Consider the following 7,870-nt stretch of genomic DNA (forward strand, 5'->3'; position numbering starts at 1 on the left):
TAATAAATACAATAGTATAAAATTTCAAAACAAGATTATAGGAGAGCACCCGTGTTCAGTACATTGTGCATTCGTTTCCATTTGTGCTCCCAACTGTGAGCTAAGATAAACCTCTCCTGAGGGATTAAAATACCTTACCTCAACCTCTTTCCAGAGAATCTCAATGTTCCCCATGTGAGTTTGCTTCCATTTTCTGTGTGCTGCGTCTAAGCCTTGCTCAGGACTGATGAGGTCCTGGGGCAGCTCCTTTTCCACATTACCTTTTATTTTGTACCCAACCCCTCTGTGATAACTAATAATTAAACTCACCCTGCGACCTGTACATGACAGTCCAGAAGTATTTCGGCATATATCTCAAGAGTTATGTGTGAAGTGCAGAGAGTGACTACAAGTGGTAAAGCATAACCCGACCTTCTTCATGTTCCTGGTCATGGAGGCACATCATGTGGCCCTGCCGTGGGCAGGGGGCCTGGGCTGGGGACAGCAGCCCAGGAAAGCAGCAGGATGCTGCAAGCTGGAAAATGGGTCCAAGTGGCTGTATTTCTACTAACTGGGAGGCTTAACCTTACAGGCCTCAGTCTCTTCATATGTCAAGTAAAATTAATATTTTAAATGCCACCCATACCTCTAAGTACTCAGGTAAACATACCACTGCAATGTATTCATTTCTCCATGTATATAGAAATGGTTCTCTACACTGGTCACGCACCAGAGTCACCTAGGTAGGTGCTTGTCTGTTCAGAATCCCTAAGGTTCAGCCTAAGCATTGTTGTAATTCTCATCAATAATTTTCATGTGATGCCACAGTTAAAAAGCTTAAAAATGTAGTGTTTGTGTGTTCGCGTGTGTGTGTGTGTGTGTGTGTGTGTGTGTGTGTGTATACTAGATGCTAAAAGAGGGTGAGTGAAGACTTAGGAAGTTGGTTTCCTGCAAATCCAAAATGTGCCTACTTTCAAATGAGTAGGAAAAGCTTAGGGCCAAGGTATAGTCAGCAGTCAGAGGTTTTTAAGGCACAGAAAGAGATGTGTTTTGTTTTCTGCTAAGGCCTCTTGCATGTGTTCTGCCACTTTGGACCCTGCACAAGCGAACACAACACTTAGCCTTTGCCAGCATTGGGAAATTGTTACCCTCCTTTGTAAGAGTTTTTAAAGCACCTAAATAATTGTCTGAAATTCTTACATAAACCTCTAGAGTTTGCCTTTGATCCATGATCGTTAATATCATTAATAGGCTCTCTGAAAGTGCGTGTGAATCTCAAGTTAGCATTTGGCAGAACAGTGGAAGAATGAACGCTTTTAAAATAGTTTGGCTCAGGAAGCGCATCTGAAATAACCCTGTGGGAAAATCAGGAGAATTTCTCATCCTCCAAAGGATTACCTAGGATGAGATACTGACCTTGTATTTTAAGTTCAGTTACATTTCCTAAAACCTCATTCATTATCCTGCCTGATTTATTTAGGGAGTGAAGTAGGCAGTGGGACAGGGCTCTGTGATGATGTACAATTCTTAGGCTTGCTTTTTGTTTTCTGCACGGTTCCCAGAAGATTTTTTTAAAAAACATAATGTACATATGTATTTCCTTTTTAAAAAAGAAAAAGACCAGCTTCTTCATGGCGTTTTCCACAGCTTTTCTGTCAGAAGGCAGAGCTGAGGACTGCTCTCCTGCACAGGCTCAGGCTCGAAGTCAAGCAAGCCCCAGAAGGCTGAGTGTGTGCAGGGCAAGCGGGGCGCTGACCTCTGCCGGGGGAGAGGTCAGTTCAGCACGGAAGACTCAAAGGGGAGGAAGAAAAAGCAACTCCTCAGCAGGGAGTTTGACTTGCTTTAGGGCAGAAGAGCTTTTATAAATGAGTTCCCAGTCTCCCACGCCCTCTTGCCTGCTCTTCTATTGCTAGTCCTGTCTCTGTGCTTGGACACACACACACACACACACACACACACACACACACGCACACAGGCACACAGTACTCCTGTTTCTATTCGCCTCACATCCCTCTCCCCACCTGCCCCTGGAACTGTGGACAGATTGGCAGAGAGGCGATGGATGGATTGACTGGGAAGTTTTCTGGGCCCAGTGATTCTCTGGACCTTTTCAAACCCTCTTTCACACGCTTGACTGGTGAGAAGAACACAGAGGGCTCTTTCCCAAACCTACTGCGAGTGCCTGGGAGGGCTCAGACCAGCTGGTCCATTCCTGTTGTCAGAGGCAGGAGGTGGAAAGGTAAATCAGCAATCTCCAGCCAGGATGTGGGAGCCTGGGCTGGGTGTCCCAGATGTATCCCAGTTGGAAAATCCTCAAAAATCTTCCTGAAAGAACACCAGAAGACTGATGAAACAGCAGAATGACTTTATCTGTATATTCTCCTTAAAATACTTTCCTAGTGAGCCATTTTCCAGTGTCCCAAAGCATTGTTCTCATCAGTACAGTGACCATCTAGAGTGGGGTAGATTGGGTATGGTCAGAGCTCGGGACATCTGAAAGCTTTCTTAGGTAGCAGTCCATCAACCTAAAAGCAACTCTGGGAGCAAGACCTGTCTACTAACACACAGAGTTCTTGTTCTGATGCTAAGAATCTCCAGTTGGAAGAATGTTGTAGATCTCATCTAAAATCTCCGCAGGCTCAAAGATGAGCAGACTCTCCCTCCATGTGTAAATTTCCTCCAGCAAACTGGTTAGGCTTTTTCATGAATTTGTAGTTCTTGGGACTGTTTTATCAAGCTGCCTGTTTGGGGGCCCAGATTATAAAAATGACTTTGACTCTTGTGTTTGTGAAGTCTAATTCCAAGTCCCCGTAAGATTTAAGGAAAGCTTACTACATTTAAGAGAAACTTTAGCTTTCTGCCAGCAGCTATGCAGTCTACCTAGGCCAGCTGCACACCACAAGAGCACACTTGGGAGAGAGGAGGTAAGGTGGAAGGAAAAGGTAGACTTGACATTTCAGCCCTGCCCAGTCAGAAGAAATGGCTCCAGTGGAGTGATGATGAGGGGGGCCCCTTGTAGGAAATGGCTACTGTGGAGAGGGGACTGTTGCAAAGTATTTTTGAGATGCTCATCCTTCATGAAAGTCATATCAAGAAAACGAGCCAAAACGCATTTTGTCATTTCATAAAGATAGAAAACTAGCTGTGGACTCCATGTCCTAGAGTCCTCCAAAGCCACGCACCTGAGCTCATCTCAGGAGGCACTAATTTTTTAAAACTAGTGGGAGTGGGAGGGACCAAGGAAAGAACTGTGTTGTAATTCTCATTATGCACAGGCTTAAGTCAGCTATCTAAACTTGCAGACCACACACTTGTGGAATTTAATTGGGCACCCAAGGATTTTTTTTCTTTTTTCCTTCCAGTCCTTAGTTCATTCTCCTCTTGAATGAGCTTTTCTTTCTGCTACACTGGTAGCAGGCACTGAATTGATCAAGGAAAAAGCCGACAATTTGTATAGTCTCCACCAAATACAGCATCTACATGGGACATGGCCTGGTTCATTTCCCTTTGTAAAAGGCTTGCATTAGTTTTCTAAAGCTATGGAAAAAATTACCATAAACTTAGTGAGTTAAAACAACCCAAATGTACTATCTCGTAGTCTGTGATACCTTTTAGTTAGGTCTTCTGCTCAGGGTCTCCTGACGCTGAATTGAGGGCCCCAACCAGGCTCCATCCTCATCTGGTGGTTCCTCTAGGGAAAGCTCCTTTGCATTGTTAGCAGAATTGAGCTCCTTGTAGTTACAGAGTTAGGGCTCCCATTGTCCTGGCTGTTGGCCAGGGTTTCCTAGAAGCTGCTTTCAGGTCCTTGCCACGTGGCCCCCTCCATTTTATTAATAAAGAAACTTCCATTTTCTTTTTTCTTTTTTTTTTTTTTAAGTAGTTAACATGCAGTATCAAGATAGAGGATATGATGGTATAGTATTCCCTTTTTTTTTTTTCAAAGTTTTATTGATAAACAGCAATGAGACAGTTTCAAATCAAATCGGAAGTACAGTTTCAACAAATAATACACTGCATATATTCTTCTTAGTGGTTAATTGCTGTACAAGATGCGGACTTGTGATCCTATTTACAAACACCATTAGAACAAATCATTCAATTAAACTTCCATTTTCTTGAATGTCTTTTCACACCTTGAATCTTCTGACTTTTCCTCTGTAACCACAGAAAACTGATTTTCTCTTTAAAAATTCCTGTGACTAGATCAGCCTCACCTGGGTAATCTGTAGTTAAAGGTTGATTTGGGACTTTTATGTCTGCAAAACTTCACAGAAGTACCTAGATTAGTGTTTAGTGGAATAACCAGGGGTGAGGAATCATGGGGGCCCATCATAGATTTTCTTTTTTTTTTTGGTGGCTGGCTTAGCTCACCCTTGGGCAGGGCTGAGGCAGCATGTGGTGCTGGGGATCAAACCACAGTTGCTGCTTGCCTAAGCTTGCCTAAGCAGACGCTTTAGACCACTGAGCTATCTTATCTCCCCAGCCCCCCATCATAGAACTCTGACCACCACCAGGGCCGATGGTGGCAACCTGTGACACACATATGTTTTCTTTTAAGACAAAAGGTGTTTGTGTGTACGTTGTTTTTTGTAAACTAAAGTCGAGCGTTCAGGTTTAGTTGCAGTATTGGCAATGTCAGTGGGTTTGGGGCTACAGTTTGGGTCTCCTCTCTAATAAGTTTTCCACCCCTGGCTTTGCCCTTCTCTGACAAGGGGGGCCAGTGTAATGGTGATAAAGGCCACCATTGTTGGAATCTACCTGAGTTCCTTAATCTTTTAAAGGACTTAACATATTACAGGCTGCTTGGAGAAAGTACGAATAGCAGTGTTTTTCCTGCAACCCTTTTTATGAATGCCACATGGAACAAGTTCATTGTCACCCTGACAGATGAAGAAACTGAAACAGGAGTTTGGGAAACTCAAGTTAGTAAGTGGCAGGGCCTCTGAAGTCTATCTGTCCAACCCCAAAACCCAAAAACAGTTGTTAGGCCACAATGGGAAAATTCCAAACCAAGAATTGGGCAAGAAGAGCTTCAACTGGAATCCAGGATGTCTGGCTCTGGAGTGCCTGCCCTTAGCCACGCAGCGCACACCCGGACTTTGCACACCAAGAAGGTGAAAGTCAGGGTCAAGCCACAGGTCAGGCCATACGAAGGCAGGATGCTCCGGAGGAAGTGTTCAGAGCACTGCAGTAAGCGCACTATAGCTGGCACTGCTCAAGCGAGGGCCGGGAAGGCTAGCGCACGGCTGTGAAAAGCCGTGGTGTCGAGGCCTTACGCGCTGCCCCCTTGGCCCTTTCCTTTACCCACAGGCATGTTTCCCTTGTCTGTATACAGCTACATGCTGTTTCACATTTGCGCTCTTCTTTCCTGCTTTATGCTTTGAATTTTTAGCAGAACACCCAAGAAACATCACTGAAGAGCCAGAGGAAGCTTTAGGGTATCTTATTTGGAAAGTTTACGTTTCTTCTCAGGGGTTTTCCAAGTTGTTCCACATGGGTGCCTCTGTGAGAAGGAAACTTCTGCATAGTCCTGGCATAGCCTGACATGGCAAGTAGGTTAAAGATGACCTGTGGAATGGTTTCTAATCTGTCAGTGCTGGGTGGGGAGAAAGCTTTTAGGGGTGTCAGCGGAGGAAACAGAGCTGCCCGCAGGCAGTTGTAGGAACTCCCCAGAGTGTGTGCCAGCCCAGCTGCACACTGGACCGGGTGAGCTTCATCACATTCCAGCCATTTGGATTTTAGGATTTGCAAATGCTCAGATGAAGTCTATGATAACCTGCTAGGGACCTGCCAGGGGAAGCGGGCGTTGTCAGCAACATGCAGTGAGGCCTAATTGTCATGACAGTCACCTGATCCCACCCAGGACGCTTGCACTTGGGTCCCAGGCACAGTAGACAGCAGTACAGTCCTGCACAAGGCAGGAAAATGCATGTGGGTGGGCATACATGTGGACATGTGTGCACACGTGTAAGGTGTGGTCTGACGGGGTGGGTGTACATTTCTTTTCCAGATCCCTTTTCTGCAGTTTGTATTCTAATTCTATGAAGTGGAATCTGAAACTTCCTAAAAACAAAGAAACAACCTACAAAAGAATGGGGCTTAATCTGCCTTTGATTCGGAAACTACCTGTTGACCCACGGCTGATGATGCCACATTGTAGTCTGAGCTAGCTCAAGTCAGGGACAGTCTTTGCTCCTGGAGCCTTCGCATCCACTGTTGTTTAGCACAGCTCTCCTGACTTGTTACCTGTGAAAATCATGCCCAAGGCAGGATCTTGGTATAACCTGGCATATTCCCAGAGGAGGCACACGACACAGCAGCCCAGGATGAAGAACCCACATTCTACTCCTGGCTGTTGCCAACTGTATGAGAAATCCCAGGACCTCTCTTGAGCCCATTTTCTCCTTCTGGGAAAGTAGCAGGGGTGGATCTTCTGGTGGATAAGATGGATCCCCAGTTGCATTAATATCACTGAGTCTGAGATGCACTTATCTCAGCAGGGTTGGACAAAGCAGCATTTCCCCCTTTGAGTGCAAAATAGAGTGGGCCAAGCAGTTTGGTTGCCGGAGTAGTCATTAGGAAGCCAGCTGCAAACCTGTATTTCCCTCTGGGATCACCAGAGAGCCCCATTGGCTCTGCCAGGAGAGCTTCTGTTTAAAACAAAGCTATTACTTTCATGTTGCTGGCATTGGACTTGCTCTGTGAATAATGCAACCCTTGGGTGCCCTGGTATGGATATTTGCAGGGGGTGGAGAGGCAGCGGGAAGACTTCCATTCAAGGCTCTTAGTGGATTTAAGAGCCTTTACGCTCCAAGTTAATTTTCCTGACTTGCATATCACAGGTTAATACTGGACCCATGCATAACGATACATAATTTGAGACTTGTAAAAGCTGCCTTGTACTTGAAAGAAACACACTTTATGCCAGGAAGGTTGTGCCCGGCATGCAAGAGCAAGTAGTACAGGTAGAATGTATGTCCAAAGCAAGGGAGCCGCACCTTTTGACAGGCTCCCAGAAGATGCCAGGCAGGTGTTCGGGCCCCTCATCAGCCAGGCAGCTCCACAAACATCACTAGAGACATCCACACACATACATTTTAATAACCATCGCAAGTCAATGTTCACAAAGGGAAATTTGTTATTTTTAATATGCCCAGAAATGTCTCACAGATTTGAAATGATGCAACAAGATTGCCCTAATGGTTTCTAAACTGTGTTTTTAAGACTGCTGGGGCCAGAACCCTAAAGAACTGCCTAGAGGCACCCTTCTACCTCACATACCCAGGCTGTTGGCATTGCTGGAGACTGACATAGTCTGAGCTGGGACGTTTAGCTGCTTGTGGGGTGGAAAAAAAAAATGTTAAGAAAAATAACTGTTGTTTTTGCAAACTGTCTATTTAAAAACAGAACCTCAGGAAGCAGATTTCTGTTCCAATGCTTGGATGAATCAGAGCTTACAAAGTATAAATACACATTAGCAGGAGGAGGCTTCCCATAACCCATGTGTTTGTGTCTTCCCAGACCGAGAACCTCTGAACTCCTGTTTCTCATTCCCAGTGAAGGCAAGAGAGACCCATAGTCCAAACGGAAGTGGTGAACTATTGCTCAGCCCAACGTCAAACCCCTGCAGGCCTATAGGACTTTTTTCTTCAAAAGCAACTAGTTTTTAGTTATACACTTACTATGTGACAGGCAGGTGTAAACCATTTAGAAAGGTGGGAAACCCACACACTCTTTCCTCTGGCTCTTTGGTACCTAAGAAATATTACTAAAACTTTAGCTTTGACTCACTGACCCCTCAGATCAGCTAGTAAAGATGAAGCATTTAGACCACAACTTGCTCAAGGGGCTGTGTAATTATTTTACTCAAAAATGATGTCAGGTGGCAATT

The sequence above is a fragment of the Octodon degus genome, unplaced genomic scaffold (assembly GCF_000260255.1).
Source record: "Octodon degus isolate 3935 unplaced genomic scaffold, OctDeg1.0 scaffold00060, whole genome shotgun sequence".
Taxonomy (NCBI): domain Eukaryota; kingdom Metazoa; phylum Chordata; class Mammalia; order Rodentia; family Octodontidae; genus Octodon; species Octodon degus.